Consider the following 13,598-nt stretch of genomic DNA (forward strand, 5'->3'; position numbering starts at 1 on the left):
TCTTTGTACAGACCAAATATTTTAGGGCATCACACTTTTGATTATTTGAAGAAGGTTCTGGCATAGCTAAGAGAAGAAAAGGGTTTGAAAAATGGGTGTCAAACAAAGGTTTAAAGAAAGACAAAATGCAGCTTCTGCCATTTTGTCACCTCAGCATTTTTAGGCAACTTGTTATATTGGGGATCTGACTAGCAATCTTGAAAGCTTGAACTTGTCAGCACTGAACAAAGCAATCTAAATTCATGTTTGGGACTGAAAATAGAACTCTGGATTAAAACCATATGGTATTTATCTTATTTTCTTTGCATCATCTTGATTTTCAGAACTTTGAATGAATAAGAAACAACTGATTTAACATATGCCATTAGCTTCTTCCTTAATTTCATAACTCCCATAGTATCCCCTAGGGCTTCATTGAGAGCCCTGATTCCTAAAATCTATACCAGATGTAAGGAATGCTGAATATCAATGTCTTCTGTGAGAACAGCACTCTATTCTTTCTTTTAAATGAGCTACCATCAGTGATAACTGACAAAAGATACTCCCCTTAAAACACTTTCACCATAAAGCTGCAGAAAGTTAGGAAACTCTTTTCACTATTCATTTTTTTTTGCAATCTTTATTTAATCTAGAAATGAAGAAGCCAAATTAAAAAAATACATTTTCTCATCTCGCCTTGAATGCTTTCCTTCACCTTGCAAAAGAAGCCTTCATAAAACTGTGAACTTAAAAAATGAGCTAAAGAATAGTAAAATTTACTTATTTTCTGATTATAAGCATGTGTATCTTTTTATGTTTCTTTTACATATATATTTTTATATAAGCATTAAAAATTACATTTTTTTTTTCATAAATGATAACCTATAAATGCAAGGGAATGCTTCATCCTCATACTTGCCCTTACACACTCATATGAAATATATATTCATAGCAATGAAACAAAAATTAGAATAATAGAATCACAGAATGGTTTGGGTTGGAAGGGACCTTAAAAATCAAGTTCCAACCCCCAGCCATGGGCAAGGACACCTCCCACCAGACCAGGCTCCTCAAAGCCCCATCTAACCTGTCTTTGAACACCTCCAGAGATGGGGCATCCACAGCTTCTCTGGGCAGCCTGTTCCAGTGCCTCACCACCTCTTGAGTGAAGAATTTTCTCCTAACATCAAATCTAAATCTGCCCTCTTCTAGTTTAAAACCATTCCCCCTTGTCCCATCATTGTCTGCCTGAGTAAAAAGTTGTTCTCCATCTTTTTATAAGTCCATTTTATAAGTCCATTTTAGTATTGAAAACCTGCAGTGAGGTCTCCTAGGGTCTTTCTCTTCTCCAGGCTGATCATCCCCAGCTGTCTCAGCCTTTCATCACAGGAGAGGTTCTCCTCTGATTACCTTCGTGGCCCTCCTTTGGACCCATTCTAACAGGTCCACATCCTTCTTGTGCTGGGGGCCCCAGATCTGGATGTTTCCCTTTTCCCAAGGACTTCACCCAGCTGTCAGAATTTTTCAAATATGATGGAAAGAGACTTGACAAATCCATCATCCAATTCCTTCAGGACCCAGGGCATCAGCCCCCATAGCCTTTTACCTGTTCAGTTTCATCAAGTGGTTTCGAACCTGCTCTTTGTTTACTTTGTGAAGGACTTTTCTTCCCCAGCCCTCATCTTCAGGTTCATGGAAATGAGATAATGGGGAGCCTGACTGGCAGTCAAGACTGAGGCAAGGATGTTGTTGAGTACTTCAGCCTTCTCCCTATCTCTCATTACCAGATCACCCTTCTCATCCATCAGATGGGGACATTCTCCTTGGCCTTTATTTTCTGGCAAATGTACCTATAGAATCCCTTCTTGTTATTCTTTGCATCCCTTGCTAAGCTCAGTTCCATCTGTGCCTTGGCTTTCCTGATCCCATCCCTGCACGTCTGGACCGCATCACTGTACTCTTCCCAGACCACATGTCCCTGTTTCCACTGCCTCTGCTTTTCCTTCTTGCACATCAGTTTGACCAGCAGGTCCTTGCTCAGCCATTCCTGCCCTCTTTCTTATGCAGGGGGATGGAGAGTTGTTGCGCTCTCTTCACCAGGCCCATATCAACTGAGATCACAAACTCAGCCAGGGCGTGGTCGCTGCAGCCCAGTCTGCCTCTTAAGCTCTTTAATGAGTTTCTTTGCATTGGTGAGCACCATATTAGAAATCAGAGTGAATTAGAACATCCACAAATCTAAAGTGACTGAAGGTTTGTGCTTAACAGCTACTCTAAACCGGCCATTTGCAGATTTGGTGCCTGGGTGTTTGCACTGAAGGAGATTTTTATTAAGGAATGTACATGGAAGTGGGTCTGAAACTCATTGACATATGTCCTTCAAAATGATTCCCATTTTCCTTTTCTGAAAACAATTTCCACAATGCATGCTAAATTACTGCAGATAAATATTTCTCTCAAGCCACTTCATCTTTGCTTTCACTCTGCTCAAGAAAATAAAGTAAGGCTGGCTCATATCATTTATACCCTTCCAAGCAAAGCATTTGTTCTCCACATTTGGCTACCTAATTAAAGCAGCAAATTGGACTTCAGACAAGGCAAGTTATTGAATAACAGTTGGGACATGGGTAATGGGTAAGGATATTTAATAACTTTGATTAAGCCCTTCCTCTTTTTTTTTTTTTTTTTTTTTTTTTTTTTTTTTTTCCTAGCTTTATGCCATCTGTGGCTTTACATTTGCTTAGCATTGCATCTGTGGTTCAAGGAAAGCACAGTGTGAGACTGGGTCTGGCACAATAAGTCTTGCAAGTGTGTGTGTGTATAAGTGGCAATGTAGCAGGATGATGTTTTCATTATGACATTTCACATGACTGATTTTTTCAGTTCATGAGGTTGTACTAGTTGTATAATATATGCTCAAAGCAAAAACATATGTATTAATAGTCATCTGATACCTGGAATTTGTCAAACTAATAAATGAAATGTGCTCTAAACAACAGATCATAAAATGTCATCCAAGTCAATAGCAGTAAAGTGCAGCTGTGAAAGCAACACACAGAAGTCAGGGCACAGGACCTCAAACCTGAATTGTCATTTCATTCTAATCCTGACCTGCCTGGATGACTCTTCACAAATCATTTCAACTCAATTTCTCCCGCTTGGTCTACATTATCTACATAGGTTGTAAATTTTCTTTTAAGTGAAGGAGCTTATTAGAAAGAAGATGTGCTTTTCCTGTAAATTCTTATGGAAAGACAAGTAGCTGATGAAGGTGTCACCACTGATGGGAATTAACTACTTTATGGTGACAAACAACAGATAGGATGATGATAGAACTGATCCAAGAGAAGACCTGAAAGGGACAATAAGCATTTTATATTTGACACCATGTCTTTGATTTGATGAGGCTGCTTACAAGTTTCTATTTCAACATGTGCTTATGTGAATTATGGGAATGATGTTTCAGTTTCACATTGGGCCAGTTACTGAGCAGTGTTGAATAAAACGCAAGAAAATCATGGGAGAAAGACACCCTAGGAACTTTTTTTCTGTCAAGGCTAACAGCTGTCCTTTTTGCTTATCATCAGCTTTGCTCCTTCTGGGTATCTTCTAACTTGCAAGTTATATGAGAGGGAATTCTTCACATGTAACCTGACCAGACACACTCATTTTTATTATGTCCTTTTTACATTTTTATTATGCCCCTTGGTTTCTATTAAACAAAAAAGTCTCTAATTTTGCCTGCATTTACAGCTGTGGAAACAGTAATTTCTCTGGATTTGGGTCTTTCAACATTGCAATGCTAATATCCTCCCCTAAACTGATCTCAATTAAGTCTTTAGAGAGACTGCTTTTAAAGTATGCAATTACAGGAAGATCTTTGTAGATTTAAAAAGATTAAAGATTAAAAATAAGCCCAACAATTCATTTTCTTTGTTAAAATGAAGGTACCAATATGAACATAAGTTCCTCAGTGGGGCTGGGAAATGCTAGGATCTTCTACTACAGTCTCAAGCAGAAGTAGACCAAGGCATAGCCAGTGTGCAGAAAGTTGCTCAGCATGCTGACTAAACACCGATGGGATATACACTTTGTTTTCTGTGTGGGTACATACTAAAGTAACCTTAATGCATGACTTGCTTCTTCCTGAGGAGAAATAAGTACTGCAGAATACAATGGGCACACAAAGGGCAATGGGTGCACCCTCCAAGGGAATGCAAGGATGTGTAAAGGAGGGGATCTCAGATTGATGTCTCAGGTGTGGTAATCTTCAATATTTTCAATGGCAACTTGGATAACAAAACGAAGGTCAGTCTTACACAGTTGGTAAGCAATACAAACCTAGGGGAAAAACAAACAAACAAACAAAAAACAACAAACCCACAAACAACAACAACAACAAAAAGAACAGAATTGAAAATGGTCCTGACTAATCGGAGCTAAAATAAAATTCACTTTTGCCAACACAAAGAACTTATCATAGATAAGAATAAGCAAACATGAAATGTAAATATATAAACTGTTATGTTACTTTTAGAAAACATTATCTGACTTCACAGTCTGTACAACCCTCAAGCTGAAAGCCCAGATCAGGAAGAATTACCTCAAAGCCAGTAATGATTCTGTGTTTCTGTGTTGTTTTACACACTGTAACAGCAATAATGTGGTAATACTCTATTAAGGATCCTGACATATTAACTTAAATTCCAGCAAATAGAACTAATTACTGGCTTCTGAAACATATTTAGGGTGAAGGTTCTTAAGGTATCTGCCCTTGGGGGATAGCTTTGTTGTCTACTTGGTACCAACAGTGCTAGGTATTCTAGAAACAGAGATCACAAGCTCATCCAGTTGTATGAAAGATACATATATTTAAATGTAGGTATATAGCATATTAATTTTATTTAAAATAGCTTTTACTTTTAAGTTAATGGGATTTTTCTTTTGAATAAGTTTAAAAGTTACAGTCATCAAGTGGGTATAAGTGTCATGACAACCAAGCAGCTGTATGTACGGCAGGTACAATTCCAGGAATATTCTCCATCTGTTAAATTGTACTTTTTGTTGTTATGGACACTGAAAGATTGAGAATTTCTAGAGCTGTACCTAACATATCAAATGTTGCTCAGTTGTCACTAACTAACCTTAGGCACAACCACCACAACTTATTTATTACAGTTAAAAAAGTGGTACTGAAACAGTTGCTAAGTTGCTTCAACAAAAGTATGTTCAAAAGTATGTTAAAGTGTTATTTTTTTTTTTTTTTTTAAAGAGGTTATATAATAAAAGTAAATGCAGAGTTTATCATAAATACCCTATGGCTAGATCACACACCCCATGAAAATTTATAATATCTTAGGATCAATTACATCAGCAGCACTACTTAGCTCTCAAGTCAGCAGAAAACCCAATCCACACCTCGACTTCCTTAATGTCTACTCACAGCAAGGGACTGTGACAAGTTCCAGACTTGAAGAAAAGTCAGGGTGTATCAGATTGCAAGAGCTCTATAATTTCTATGTGGCTCTGCATTATGGCAGGTAGACTCTTTTCTTTAAAACTGTATCCAGATCTCTTAATGGGTTTGTCTCCTGTGTGCTTCACTATGTGCTATAGCATTTTAAGTCATATTATCCCATTATAACAGGATAGATAACTTCAGAACAGCACCACTTTGAGTTGGCTAAAGGCTAAATATTTTTTCCTGCCTCCCCAGGCATACTTAACATTTTAACATGGCTGTTCTGTTGATTTTATCTGTGGCCTTTATCTTTAAAAGATTGTAGGCATTAGGGGATAGTTCATGTAAGAGAAGATAAATTATATTTATTGTGATATAGGACATAAGTGGAAGTTGAAATCCTCATTTAAAAGTGACAAGGTAGGATATGAATCAATGGGTTTTGTGTGGGCATGACACTAATCAAACAATGTCCTCTGCATAGGTAGTTCTACTTGTGGGCAGAGCTTTCTTGACAGAGAAATTTTCTTGACAATTAAGAGACCAAGGATTGGCAAGAGACATCTCATCAATGTTTTATTCATTGCTTTAAGTTTGAAAGTAATTTTTTTTTGAAGATTACTTTTTCTCAAATGTGAGGTTTCAGTCCAGCCTAGACTAATTCATGTATCATTACTTGAATTCAGAGCTCTATCAGCTTTCATTATGTTTAAAAAGCATCTGTGTAATTTTTCTACTTCAAGCATTTTTATGCATGCACTGTTGTCTTGCCTCTTTTTTGTTTGATTTTCTAAGTCACAATTACTGAAAGAAATTGGATAATAGCCATATCATATCTATAGCCTTAAATTACATCTAATAAAGTCTCTCTCAATTATCCTGCATTTTATCAAGAATGACATTTCCTCCCAAGAATGCTGAAGTCACCAGATATTGAAATAAGAAGAGTTTAAACTCACTGTTTATAACTTACACCGTTAAGAGCATAAATATGTCCTTTAAAACAACAAAAACAACAACAGCAACAAAACAAACAAAAACAACAGCAACAAAATAACTGTGACATGATATGTTATATATTAGCAAATTTAAATCTCCTTCATGATAGGTAGTTGCCTCCTTGTGATGCACTTTTGCAAAATTGATGAATACATTATTTAGATAACAAATAATTCTTATTTAAATCTATCATCTCTTATAGCATTTTAGATGTGAATGTGGCTAGTTTAGAAAATATTTACAAGCCACTGAACTGGGACAAAATTCTAGCTAACTCACTAATATAGGAGAACCAAACATATTAGAAAAAATGAGTTTGAAAATAGCAGATTTGTATTATTTCCTGATTGATGATCTCAAAAAATGACAAATTATTTTAACCATCATTTTACACCATTTCAACTTTCTGCTATCTAGGAAGAACATTTCATTTCAATGAGTCATACAAGGAACAAATGTGCTCTTAAATGTTCCCCCATGGTCATGCAGCCAGGGCTGTGTAAAGCATATGGTGGCCCTGGTCTTTTCTACAAGAAAGGGATTTGCTAAAGGTGTGCTGGTACTTGCTTCAGAATGCTTAGAAACAAAACCAGTGCAATATCAGTCACTGTGAGAACTGTCCTGAAGCCATAAACTGAACAGAAATCAGCTAAACAGATTTTGGAATAGGCAAGGTATGATTCACTGTTCTGTATGTGTTAATGAGATAATGTACAAGAGAAGCATTCATTTTTAGTCTTGTGAGAGTGAATGCTTTGCATTTAGGTTAAGTTTACAGAGTATTTTTTCATATTATATATTGTAAGTCATACAAAAGTTATTATGTCATATGATTTTGTAATTTTTCTAATACTGATCTTAGAAATTTTAACACTTCTGTTTAACCCAGTTAGGAATATTGCCCTTAATGTAAGAGACTTCTGGCACTACATTAGGATGAATTTGGTACCAGAAAGTAAGAGGTACAACTAACTAGATCAGTAAAAACAGATCTTAAAAACGAAGGATACAAATCCCTTAATGGAAAGATGTATGATATCATTGCTGCAGTGCATTGGAATGATAGAATATAGTCTACATTACTCCTGTTCTAAATATTCAGTGATGCATTAAGGATTTCATGAAACATTTTTCATTTAGTGTTTCATCATAATGTTGGTTGCATTTACTTCAAAGAAAGATAAAGAATAAAATTAATATTAAAATGAAAGTCTGGATTCATTGAGTAATAAATCAAGTCAATTTGATATCAGAAATAAAATCTACATATTATGATGGAAATAAAACTGAACACGGGTGAAATCCTGGTTTTGTTGGAGACAATGGCAAAGTTCCTAGTATGGTCTAAAAGCGACAGACTAAATTCTGCTTTCATTAGCCAGGGCAAGAGGATGTAAAGTGTGATTTCAGAAGAATTGTTATGGATTTATCAGTGTTAATCAGATAAAAATTTGGCTTAACAGCTTCATGCTATGATGGAGAATGCCTACATTAACCATTTTTAATATCTTCTTGATACATTGTCCTATTCAGCTCCAGCAGTGTCTTCAGAGTAGAATGAAAATTGTTAGTGGGTATTTAATGCATCACAAAAGATAAAATAGAAATTTGGAATTTGGAAAGAGAAATCTAATGAAATTTGTGTTTGTATTCCATGTGCCCAGTCGTGGTAATGAGATAGGAAAAAGAAAGCAGAAAGAAAATGGTCATAAGAAGTAACAAAGGGGAGATGCAGTTTCACTCCATTTGTGAAGTGCAAGAAAACTGTCATGGAAAATAAAATGGAATGGAGATTCAAAAAGGGGTCACATAAAATAAAGGTAATGGGGGTCTCCACAATCCTATTTGTAGCAATTCCTTTTAGTGGCCCAGCTGAACACACCACTTCTGCGTCAAATACTGTGCAATATTTAATTTGAATCAATAGGTCTATGGTTATAAATCTAATTTTGTAAAAGCTCTAAGTGACAGGGGTGAGTCACATAGCAGGAGCAATAGCTCCTTTTGTGGGCACATTAACATCAACATGTCTTCCTTTGTCTTCCTCTTCTTTGTAGAACATGAATCTTCCTGGTAAACTGATCCTAAAACAATATTATTTTACTCATTTTTATTTATTTATTTATTTATTTGTTTGTTTGTTTGTTTATGTTGGATTAGAGTTCAGTCTTCCATTTCTGAATCCCTATTTATTCTTGCAGTGACTGCAGTGATGGCATTATGAACTGATCTAGAAAATCCTTATCTCTGTGAAGGAGTAGAAGAAACAACCTGATGCAATCAGTTGTGGTTAGGGTTTGGTTCATATTTTCCAATCTGCTTCCTTCATAAGAAAGCTTTCAAACAAATACCAGAAGGTACAGCAGCCATAATAGCAGTGCTTGATATTTATCTTCTTGTTTTCTTTATTTTGTCCTTGTCAAATTAAACTGCTCTGATATTTGTAATCTTGTAATGCAGATGTTATCCTATCCAACAGATGGAAACAATCAAATGCTCCAAGTTATCACATGCATTTTACAAGGTCAATGCATTTACCTTTCACCAGGTCTTTAAACACATCAGGGAATGTGAGTCTGTAATTATCTTGGCCAAAATTAAGTGCTATGGAAAGGATGAGAACAAGGGAGGGGGGACTTATTATGAAAATGCTAGAACATCTGGTGTAGCCTGGAAAACAAGCATTGTAAATGTTTTCTGCTAGATGTGAGCAGAGTTTCAACTATAGTTCAATGACTGGTTTCCTCATACCATAGGTGAAGTCAGGGGAGGCCAACGTGTAAGAGAAAACTATGGTTAGGTGGACCTAGAAGCTAGATCCCGATTGTGACAGTAGATTCCAACAGAAAATCATCAATTTTCTTGGGCCTACAAACAAGGCAAACATTTGAGCAGTGAGGGCAAATGACCATTGGTGATATAATACATTTTCCCTCACTTCCAGTTTTTATGTTAAGAAGTGAGATTTTGGATGAACTCTCCAAATGTCTCAGCGGCTCTCTCAGAAAGCCTTCCAGCAGAACTTGATGCCCTTGCACATTTACCCAATACATGATCTGTGTCTACTTTCAATCACTCAGGTAGGAAAGGCTTGTAGAGAGTGATATCATCTTTGGTTAATTTTAGTTGTACAGGTCAGAAGAAACAGATGAGCTTTCAGCATATGAACCTGTCTCCCAGCCTGAAATAGATGCACCCTACTTCTGTTATAGACCAGAAAAACAACTTGTGTCCTCCACTCCCCACCTCAAAATCTGTGATTTTTTCCAAACTATAGTAATTTAATTTTAAAAAATAATATAATGCTTTTCCTGTATCCTTAGTCCATCCTCGGTACCACAGCTTTGCTATAAACTCCGAAAGAGCAGTAGAAAGAAATTCTGAATCCAGCTTAACAGCAGAGGGCAGTGTTAACTCACCATTTAAACCCGGTAGAACCAGGGAACATCAACGTCTATTGAAATGGCAAGATTGTATTTTACACGTATAACACAGGCCTTTGATTATCAAGTTTGGTATGCGCTGCCAACAGCTAATTTGAGATAATTTTGTGGTAAATTACTTGATGAAAAAGTATATATCTGTATTGTATGACATTTTTTTTCTCAGATTCTGGGTAGCTGGAATATAACACTTGTTAAGTACCCATTTTGTTTGTGCTTTATTATGAGACATTATAATACATTAAGATAAGAGATATCAAAAGCTAATGGATTTTCACAGGATGAACAAAAACACAATAGAAAGACTGGCAGGAAAACAAATTTGACACTGTTCTCGTCTTAATGCATTTCAGGTTAATAAGACTAGGATTAGGAACTAATTCTATTAAAAGTGATGATTATTTACAGGTATATCTTTTTTTTTTTTTTTTCCTAGTAATAGTGCAGTTATTGATCTCTTTATCATTTCTGGGACTATAAATCTTCTTTTCAGGGAATAAAGCAAATACAAATCTTTGGTCACAGATAGGAAGTCCTGTAAGGGTACTCTCCAAGAAAGATAGTTTAAAATATGTTTCCTCCTTGTATACAAAACAAGATACAGCTTTTTTTTTTTTTTTTTTTTTTTTCCTGATTTTTTTAATGCTTGTCTGAGAGCTCACTAAAAATATTTACTCATTTGCAAGTATCTGGTTTTATGAGTCTCAAAATTTTGTACCATCTCCACAGCAAACTTTCAGTGCAGAACAGGAGCAATAATGCAAACCACATTAAAATAGACACCTGCTGTATTTCTCAGTCTTGCTGTATAGCTCATTATTTTTCCACAGTCTACTACTTCTTCCAGAGTCCTGCCATGGTTTGGAGAGTTCATTCTCGAAAATTCCCTTCTGTTTTTTTGGTACTGTTTCTTCAGTTCGGTCTGACCTTGACTTCTCCCTTTTCATTACTCAGTGTGTAGACTAGGCGTTGTCTGTTTAAAGTTATTAGAACAGGTAGTTATGCTGTTTTGCTGTACTATACCTATGTGAATTAGATGTCCCATTAAAGTAAAATAAAATGTTTCTGCTTGCATATGTCCAGATGAATGTGTATATACACATCATGGTCCAGCTGAAAACCCTCTGGTACTCCTGTGCCTGCTCTTCTCTGTGGATTCAGAAGATTACTACAGAGTCTGATGGGAAACTACCCTTTATTCTGAAATACTTTAAAATGACTGCTTGTAGCCATCATATCTATGCCATTTTTTAAAAAGATTTTCATCGAAGAATGTATAGTTTAATTTATGCTATCCATTAAAAACAAACAAACAAACAAAGGGAAAAATGGAAGACCCAAGCAACTACAGGCCATTCAGTCTCACCTCTGTGCCTGGCAAGACCATGGAGCAGATCCTCCTGGAAACTATGCTAAGGTACATGGAAAATAAGGTGATTGATGACAACCAATGTGGCTTCACTAAGGGCAGATCATGCCTGACAAACCTGGTGGCCTTCTACAATAAAGTTACAGCATTGTGGGTAGGAGAAGATAACTGACATAATCTACCTGGACTTATGCAAAGCCTTTGACGCTGTCCCCCATGATGTCCTTGTCTCTAAGTTGGAGAGACATGGATTTGACAGATGAACCACTCTATGAAACAAAAACAGATAGCAGAGACCAGATCTTTCCATTAAACTATGGTACAAAAATATAAACTGCAGCAGGAAAGACAAGTTTCCCTGTCAATAGGAAGTACTTCAGTCTTCTCTGTTTCTTCCCTGAAGCACAAAGTGGGTGGGATTCCTTTACCCTGTGGTAAGATTTGCCAAAAACTTATGGTCTTCTCCCTATCTCCTTTTTCTACTTCATAGTTTTTCTTATATATATATTTATATATATATCTATTTCCTAGAATTTATATTAATAAAAATTTTTGTTGTTTAAAATATGAGGGTTAACATGGATATGTATTTAAAATTTATTTTCTAAAAATTAAAGACTCCACAGATGCAAGTGGACGTTAGCTGCCTGCTGTTACAACAATTCATCTTGCATCCTGAATAATATGTTTAATCATGCCATAACAACAACAGCCAGCAGCATGTTGACTAACAGTGCCTGCATGCTGTTTAGAGACTGATTACATTGGTGCATGAAGACAGTCATAGGAATGGATTTACATAGCAGCCTGAAACTTTATTAACATATAGAAGCTCTGGTTTCCCTGGTTTCTAAAGTTGTCACACACCAGTTTTTAAAGTGCAGACAACACAGATGTTAAAATAACTTAATAACAGATGGCAGTACTATGATATTTGTTGTTTTCAAAGATGTTTGTAGCAATGGATATGGAAATAGGTTTTAAGATGTGAGAGGATTAGTTTTTGGTTTCTAATAGCATAAAGAAGAGGTTTTGGACTCCTGGGTGTAAGAATGAGGTAAGTATCTACCTATCAATATATTATATGTATAGAGAATAGGTTTAAGGTTATATGATTCATGCTAATAGCACAGTAACAGCATTGCACTACTGGCTATTCATGTAGGCTTGAAATACTTGCAAACCAGACAATGAATCTCTTTCAACATCAAGAGTACTTATAGATATTTAAGATACTGTGATCCTGGTGACATTATAAGGAAGATTGGAAGTCCCTATTTTCTGGTTGTTGTTGTTGTTTTTCAATATAAGGTATTTTTTTTTTGTGTTTCTTTTCATGAATATTAACAGTTTGTACATTGGTAAGTGGATCTAGATGGTTTATGGGTTAAAAACAGTGAGTGTTTTATTGCAATGAAGGAATGGCTCTTTTACTAAAAGTAGATGGCTGTTGTCCGTTTGATCCATTTTCCACAAAGACAGATAGATTAAGCATAGTAACAAACTGTTAAGGTAATGTTATTATGATATTGTTACAGCAAGCTATCACTACATTAATCCAACTGCAAATAATGGTGTAAAAGGCTCTGAAGCATGGGTTAGAGTTTGCATCAAAAATAAGGCAGTATTTCAAAGGAATTTTGTCAAAGAAATGGCTCTAATGGAGAGTCAGTCATGGTTAGGAGAAAGAGTAGTGAAGCAAGAGCAGTGTGAGGGGCTCTTCTTTGTACAAGGATGCTTGAGGCATCCTGGTGGGAGGCACAGCCACAGCAGCACAAGAGTCTCACTTGGCTGTCACAGAAAGAGGAAAACAGATATCATGATCATATCAAGCTGCAAACCTGCTACAACAGCTATGCGTGTTCCAAAATCTGCCCTGTAAGATAACAGTGAAGTCTGTAAGTCATTTGTCTTGTGGTGGTGTTGAATGCCTTGATGCCTATTACCATTGCAATGAGCTGCATCCTTTATCATTTTGAGTACAGTCAGGCAATGAACATTTTCTTATGGTTCTACTCACCACCTGCAAGTCTACTGGCAAGATAAACTCAGAAGCCTTCAGGAATGCTGAAGGAAGGTCTACATGTTCCTTGGAGACAAAATACAGTGCTATGCACTCTGTATGCATAACAGATTATTAGATAAGGGATTGAAAATACAGCATAAGAGTAATAATAAATAAAAAAGGCACATGAAAAATATATTAGCCATATCTGTGTTGATCAAATATCTCACACCTCTGAACAGCCTGTAAGCAGCTGATATTTTTATAGCATGACTTCTCAACCCTCGAGCACTTTTCTATATCACCCGTGCCAGACAGGCCTTTCAGAAAGCTCTTACTGCA

The sequence above is a fragment of the Oxyura jamaicensis genome, chromosome 2, assembly GCF_011077185.1.
Source record: "Oxyura jamaicensis isolate SHBP4307 breed ruddy duck chromosome 2, BPBGC_Ojam_1.0, whole genome shotgun sequence".
NCBI lineage: Eukaryota > Metazoa > Chordata > Aves > Anseriformes > Anatidae > Oxyura > Oxyura jamaicensis.